Here is an 8,267-nt window from a genome sequence, read left to right on the forward strand (position 1 = left end):
ATCTGATCTGATGTTTACCTGACATCAATTTAACCATCATTCATTGGACAGTTATTGACTCCATACAGAAAGAATCTTATAAATCCTCAGTCAGGACTCACTCTTATAAACTATTATGTTGACATGACAGTTGGACCAGAAACATTTAACTGTGTTTTATTCTGTTTTGTTTAAGACTAATTTTTCCAAATGAAACATTCATTTATTTTGTCTGATATTAATATTAACACAAGAACAAATAGAAATTAATTTTATTTCTAGGTTGATATTTGCATCTTTCTCTAAAATCTGACAAAAGACAGATTCATTCTGAAATAAAACATTTTCTATCAATTATTTTTATGATTCCACCTCTGAAGTTCAAACATCATCCAACATGGCAGATTATCAACCATTTCTACAGTGAAACTAAATATTTAGTGGATCTGATTGAGCAGTGGGCTTCAGTGTCTCTAACGGACCATCTGGTTCTGATTGAAGCTCCATCAGATCCTCCTTGGATGGTCAGAGTGGAAATGATTCCTGGTTCTGCTCCTTGTCAGAGCTCAACACTAAGATCACCAAACTGTTCTCTCAGTCATTTAAACCAACATGTTGGTCTCAGAACCAAATCTTTTGCTCTTTAAAGAAGGCTGAACATTATTCAGGAGATCAATGATCAGGAACATGTTGGAGGATTGGACCGGTTCTGATAGGAATCATTTAGAACATCAGGTTGATGATCTGTCTGGTTCTGATTTGGTGTACAGCAGGAGTGTCAACATCCAGTCCCCGAGGGCCGGTGCTCTGCAACCTTTAGATGTGCCTCTGCTGCACCACACCTGAATAGAATAATTAGGTCATTAGCAAGGCTCTTGAGAACAAGGAGGAGGTAATTAAGTCATTTCATTCCTGTGTTTTGTATCTGTGGCACATCGAAAAAATGCAGGACAGTGGCCCTCGAGGACTGGAGTTTGATACCCCTGGTTTACAGTCACATAAAAAATTATCTTGAAACCTAACAGAAAGTTTCTAATGAGTTTTCTTTCAGGATCCATCAGAGATTAAAACCAGAAGCAGAACCCAGCTGTGTCTCATTTAAGAGTGACGGGTCAATGGATCCTCCCATTCACTTTAAATCTCGTGGATCTCCATCATCAGAGAGGTGAGCTGTTTCTAATGCTGTAACTTTGGAAACTGAACCAGTAAGAACTCAGATGTTTCCAGTTATATTTCCAGAGGTTTGATCCATTATCTACAGAAATCAGCTGCTCTGTTCTCATGAAAACACCTTATCTTTATCTCTGGATGTTGATGATGATGTTCTGTTGCTTCCTGGCTCCATGTCAGACTAACAGTGGATCACATTTCCACTGGGAAATACCTGGTAAAGCCATTCTGGTCCATCAGGACTTGGTTCCTGTGTGCATTGTGAGAGCAGTTCAGCAGGGAAGGAAAGCTTCATGATGTGGTTGGTGAGATCTGCTGGAACTCAACCAAACTGAGCTGATGTGGACCATCAGAGGTTCTGCTGGTTCTGAATGGGATCAGCAGGAACATTAAAACTTTGCAACTACTTAGATCACCGTTTCACTGCTCACATCCAGATATCACTTCATGGACCTTTACCTTCAAATTGTCTCTGTGCGGACAGATACAATGTGAGCTCACTGGATTCCAAGGATCTACAGGATCCATTTTAAAATCCCAAACTACAACATCCAGGAGAGGATCCCACATGGAAACACACAAATATTTTAGACCTCCTCCATGTCCACATCACATCAGATCTAGTCATCAGAACCTGATGGATGTCCCACACTGTCCTGAAGACCAGTGTGGACAGAGCCTTCACTTCCACTGTCCCCAAGCTCTGGGAGACTGTCTCCACCAGCATCAGATCTGCTGACAGTTTGGACTGTTTGAAGTCCAAGTTCAAAATCAACTTTTTAAAATGGCTACTGGATTATTCTGGTGTTACTGGTATTCATCAGTGTAGATCATTTTCCTCTTTCTAACTTTGAATTGTGTTCATGTCATGCTTTGTTTTTCTATATTAAGGACTTTTAATGTGAAACTCCTGGTGATTTCCTCTGTAAATACTGCTGGATGAATATTTCCTGACTTCCTAATTGTTCCTGGTTCCTCCACAGAGTGGACCAGCAGAGCTCAGAGGTTTCCAGGGGTCCATCTGCCCAGCAGCATCAAATACAGCTGGACTCCATATTTATGGTCTGTATATGAACAACAAATACTTTTCCATGAGTTCTGTTCAAAGTCACCTTCATGCTGCACTTTGTAGACCAGAGGACTGTCAGTCTGTCCAACATCCATCTGGTGTTTGGCTCCATGATTTCACTCTGATGTTTCCTTCATCTATTATTTTGTTCCAGCTGCTGGAGGACAACATTGTCACTTTTGTGAAGAAAGAACTGAAGAAGATTCAGAAAGTTCTGAGTCCAGATTACCCACAACGTTCAGAGAGTCAGAGAGATGATGAGGTGTTGGAAGGTGATGATGAAAAGCAGAGGAGCAGCAGAGAGGCAGTGATGAAGATCACACTGAACTTCCTGAGGAGGATGAAACAGGAAAAGCTGGCTGACCTTCTGCAGCTCAGTAAGCGGATTTTTTTCAGAGATTCGATTTGATGGATGATTTACGCATTTTTTGAAGGGATGTAATCAAACACAAAAGATTTTCTTTCATATATGATTTTTGTTATTGTTTTAATTTAGGACGTTTTGCTCCAGTTTGTCAACATCAACTTAAATCTGGTCTGAAGAAAAAGTTCCAGTTTGTGTTTGAGGGGATTGCTAAAGCAGGAAGTCCAACCCTTCTGAACCAGATCTACACAGAGCTCTACATCACAGAGGGAGGAACTGGAGAGGTCAATGATGAACATGAGGTCAGACAGATTGAAACAGCATCCAGGAAAGCACACAAACCAGAAACAACAATCAGACAAGAAGACATCTTTAAAGTCCCACCTGGAAGAGATCAACCAATCAGAACAGTGATGACAAAGGGAGTGGCTGGCATTGGGAAAACGGTCCTAACACAGAAGTTCACTCTGGACTGGGCTGAAGACAAAGCCCACCAGAACATCCAGTTCATATTTCCATTCACCTTCAGAGAGCTGAATGTGCTGAAGGAGAAAACGTTCAGCTTGGTGGAACTTGTTCATCATTTCTTTACTGAAACCAAAGAAATCTGCAGCTTTGAACACTTCCAGGTTCTGTTCATCTTTGATGGCTTGGATGAGAGTCGACTTCCACTGGACTTCCACAACAAGGAGATCCTGACTGATGCTACAGAGTCCACCTCAGTGGATGTTCTGCTGACAAACCTCATCAGGGGGAAACTGCTTCCCTCTGCTCTCCTATGGATAACCACACGACCTGCAGCAGCCAATCAGATCCCTCCTCAGTGTGTTGGCATGGTGACAGAGGTCAGAGGGTTCAATGACCCTCAAAAGGAGGAGTACTTCAGGAAGAGATTCAGAGATAAGAAACAGGCCAGCAGGATCATCTCCCACATGAAGACATCACAAAGCCTCCACATCATGTGCCACATCCCAGTCTTCTGCTGGATCACTGCTACAGTTCTGGAGGATGTGTTGGAGACCAGAGAGGGAGGAGAGCTGCCCAGAACCCTGACTGAGATGTACATCCACTTCCTGGTGGTTCAGACCAAAGTGAAGAAGGTCAAGTATGATGGAGGAGCTGAAACAGATCCACACTGGAGTCCAGAGAGCAGGAAGATGATTGAGTCTCTGGGAAAACTGGCTTTTGATCAGCTGCAGAAAAGAAACCTCATCTTCTATGAATCAGACCTGACAGAGTGTGGCATCGATATCAGAGCAGCCTCAGTGTACTCAGGAGTGTTCACACAGATCTTTAGAGAGGAGAGAGGTCTGTACCAGGACAAGGTGTTCTGCTTTGTCCATCTGAGTGTTCAGGAGTTTGTGGCTGCTCTTCATGTTCATCTGACCTTCATCAAGTCTGGTGTCAACTTGATGGAAGAAACACAAAGATCTAAGAAATTAGCATTGCTTAATGAATCTGACCTAAAATCTCTCCATCAGAGAGCTGTTAACCAGGCCTTACAGAGTCCAAATGGACACCTGGACTTGTTCCTCCGTTTCCTCTTGGGACTTTCACTGCAGACCAATCAGAGACTCCTACAAGGTCTACTGACAAAGACAGGAAGTAGCTCACAGACCAATCAGGAAACAGTTCAGTACATCAAGGAGATGATCAATGAGAATGTGTCTGCAGAGAAAAGCATCAATCTGTTCCACTGTCTGAATGAACTGAATGATTGTTCTCTAGTGGAGGACATCCAAGAGTCTCTGAGTTCAGGAAGTCTCTCCACAAATAAACTGTCTCCTGCTCAGTGGTCAGCTCTGGGTTTCATCTTACTGACATCAGGAAAAGATCTGGATGTGTTTGACCTGAAGAAATACTCTGCTTCAGAGGAGGTTCTTCTGAGGCTGCTGCCAGTAGTTAAAGCCTCCAAGAAAGTTCTGTAAGGACACAGCATGTTACTGTATTTATTATTGATCAAGTAAAAACATTTAATGATGCGTTAAATATTGATTCATGTTGTTTTATTTTATTTATTGATGCATTGTCTCGCAGATGTTGCTCATAGGGATACATGAGGGATACATGTATCACGATCACCGTAACTACCCTATCATCGTTATAGATTAAGCAAAATGTATCTTTCTGCTAAAACTGAGACTGGATGAATTTAGTTTTATTCTGGAATTCAAAAATTTTTTTGCCAACCTCCTTGTTCTTTTTAAATCAGTCCTTCAAAGATTGTGACCCAACCACAATTGCTAGGAGGAACAGAGTTGACTGGAAAAAAGACAATTTTTAGGAATTGTTTAATAACAGATTTTCCTCCCTGTCTCCTCAGACTGAGTGGCTGTAACCTCTCAGAGAGAAGCTGTGAAGCTCTGTCCTCAGTTCTCAGCTCCCAGTCCTCCAGTCTCAGAGAACTGGACCTGAGTAACAACAACCTGCAGGATTCAGGAGTGAAGCTTCTCTCTGCTGGACTGCAGAGTCCAAACTGCAACCTGGAAACTCTCAGGTAACTCCGGGCTCTTGACAAATTGCTGCAAAAAGAAGCATAATGTTGTCATTTTCTCATCATGTGATGAATTGTGTGTCTGCAGCTTATCAGGCTGTTTGGTCTCAGAGGAAGGCTGTGCTTCTCTGGCCTCAGCTCTGACCTCCAACCCCTCCCATCTGAAAGAGTTGGACCTGAGCTACAATCATCCAGGAGACTCAGGAGTGAAGCTGCTGTCGGCTGGACTGAAGGATCCACACTGGAGACTGGAAGCTCTCAGGTATGGAGGAACCTGCTGCAGGAGCAGAGGAGGTCTGATAGAGGAGGAAGAGGGAAAAATGTCTTTAGTCAGTTTGCTGGGAAACATTTAGTTTGAAGCTGAATGTTTATCAGCTTCAAATCTGCGATTCTTGTTGAATCTTTGTTGAATGTGATGCAGCTTCTCCTTTTTAATGTTTGTATTTCTGGATATTACAGTGAGGCCACAGCAGGTTTTCAGCAGCAGGGCTGTTTAGTGTTTCATTCCTTCATCTGTGTGTGGGAGTGTGGATGAATCAGGTATCCAGGTGTTGATCAGAGTTTAGATTGATTGTATTTTAATGCTGATTATTAAATCAGGTTGAGCTTCCAGAAATGTTTCCTTAGTTTTCATATATATATATTTAATTCTAGTATGGATAAGATTTTTTTTTTAAGTTTTAACTTTTAGGCTTCAGTGAGTTTCTTCAGGTTGTTACTGAGGGATTTCCTTTCTCATCTCTGTTGGAGCTTTTCCTGTGTTTGGAGAAATGAGTTGTGCTGCAGCAGCACCAACTGTCCTTCCTACATCCACTGCAGTTTGCAATCCAGATGTTGGACTGTTCCTTTCTCAGTGGAGGACAATGTGTGTCTGAGAGACATGTAATGTCCAGGTTTGCTGCTGAAAGAGACTGATGGTCTGACCCCCCTCCTCCTTTCAGGGTGGAGCCTGCTGAAGGCCGATTCTTGACTCCAGGTCTGAGGAAATGTAAGTGTTTTTTTCATCTGATTCATGACAACAAAGCAGCTCACATTCAACCATCTTCAAACTGTCACATCACTCATTCAGGAGTCAAAGTGTCAATAAATGATCAATAACTGCAGCTGGATTGTGTTTGTTCTCTCCATCAGATTCCTGTAAACTCACCATCGACACAAACACAGTTAACAGAGAGCTCAAACTGTCTGAAGACACCAGGAAGGTGACATGTGTGAAGGAGCTTCAGCCATATCCTGATCATCCAGACAGATTTGATGACCCTCAGCTGCTGTGTAGAACTGGTCTGACTGGTCGCTGTTATTGGGAGGTTGAGTGGAGAGGAGATGTTCATATATCAGTGAGTTACAGAAGAATCAATAGGAAAGGAGACAGTAGAGACTGTTGGTTTGGATATAATGATCATTCCTGGAGTCTGAGATGCTCTGATGTTGGTTACTCTGTCTGGCACAATGATAAAAACTCGTCTCTCCTCCTCTGTCTCTAACAGAGTAGCAGTGTATGTGGACTGTCCTGCTGGCATTCTGTCCTTCTACAGAGTCTCCTCTGACTCACTGATCCTCCTCCACACCTTCAACACCACATTCACTGAACCTCTGATTCCTGGATTTGGGATCTGGTCTTATGGTTCCTCAATGTTTCTGAGCTGATTTGAATCTAAAGAGTCTAAAGTTTTTCCTCCTGTCAGAGAAACTCTCTCACTGTTGAACAGATAGTTCAGTCTCTACAATCTATTTCTTGGTGAAACGATTCTGATTGAGTCCTTGGAAACGTTTCTTCTTCCAGTCCTTTAAATTTTGAAGCTGGGATTATTCCAGGATTATTCAGGATTATTCCAGGATCCTCATGTTTTTCTCTTTGTTTCCAGTCAAAGCTTCACACTGAATATCAAGATGTTGTTTCTCTCATTTTTTCCTTTCATTCATCAGATTTTATTGAAATATTGATCATTTTTTTTCAATCTGATCATTTTCTGTTTCTATCGGCTCCTATTTTTCTCAACATGTCAGATTTGAATATTAAATCTTCCTTTTGTAAATTTGCTGAGGTTTTTCTTCATGTGTTTTAAATAAAAACATTTTTCTTCTGCATTTGGTTCTTTTGCTGCTCATTCTGTTCTTTTCCTGTTCAGATTAAAATATTTGCATTAAAATTTTTTTTTTTATCAGCTCTGCATTTCAGAAAGTCCTAATTAAAGTAAAACATTCCCATCCCATGAAGGTCAGAGGTCAATGCTTAGAAGCATAAAGTGGTAAAATCTTAATATTTTCTGTTTCATTCAGAACTTCTACCTGCATTAATCAGCCAGCTTACCAGAAACACTATCTCATTATAATGAGATCTTCTTTTTTTTTTAACAGAATGATGGGAACGGGCTTCCATATTTACTGGACATTATTTAATATAATAAGAAGGCAAATCCCGTGAGCTGGAGACAGTGTTGCGAAAGTTCCATTTCATGTGGATTTACTTTGACTGGGAAGCAACGACACCGACTCCGTTGTGCTCGGTGTGCGGTGAGAAGCGATCCAGCGGTTCTAAGATACCGAGCAGCTTAAAGTTAATCTGAAAACCAAACAGCCTTTGCTTCAAAACAAGAATAAAGACTATTTTGTTGTCCTGCGTAAACACTGAGAAACAGGTAACTTTAATGAGAAAAACCACAGAAGTAAATGAGTGTTAAGAATTAAAGAGGAATAACTTGATTTAGCTAATTGATTCTTGAGTCTTGGCGTGCACAGTGAGAAAGAGCAATCATACGACATCAGACTTCAGATATCTAGAGTTTATCCAGAGAATTCAAATGCATACAGAATGTTACAATCAGCATCTCACCCAGAAATCAAAAGTCCACAAAAATGACAAATAGAAAAATACCTGCAATGAGTTTGAAAAGAAAAACAAAGATGCATCTTTGGGAATCACTCACTCAGCACAAAGAGATTCAACTCCTCTGTTGTAAGCAAAGCGTTTTAAAAAACTGTGTATTTCCATATGCAATTAGAAGGTGTGTTTTTTCCTTTGTGGGGGCTGTCTTAATATTAATTTTATTACCCCTAAGGGTAATAAAATTAAGATCTGAAACACCCAGATCTTCTCGTACCAGCCTCTTGCCCAGACCATGATTTATGACGTGCAGCTGGATTTTTCTCTGCCTCAAAATGATTCAACAAGAAAATAGTTTGTATTTTTA

At 41.2% G+C, this 8,267-nt stretch overlaps 1 pseudogene; it reads left to right on the top strand.

The window, feature by feature from the left end:
• Positions 1–7,034, top strand: part of LOC129379621 (NACHT, LRR and PYD domains-containing protein 3-like) — a 31,893-nt pseudogene extending 24,859 nt beyond the window's left edge.
• Positions 7,035–8,267: the final 1,233 nt, after the last annotated feature.

The sequence above is a fragment of the Poeciliopsis prolifica genome, unplaced genomic scaffold, assembly GCF_027474105.1.
Source record: "Poeciliopsis prolifica strain line A6 unplaced genomic scaffold, Auburn_PproV2 SCAFFOLD059, whole genome shotgun sequence".
In the NCBI taxonomy this organism is placed as follows: Eukaryota; Metazoa; Chordata; class Actinopteri; order Cyprinodontiformes; family Poeciliidae; genus Poeciliopsis; species Poeciliopsis prolifica.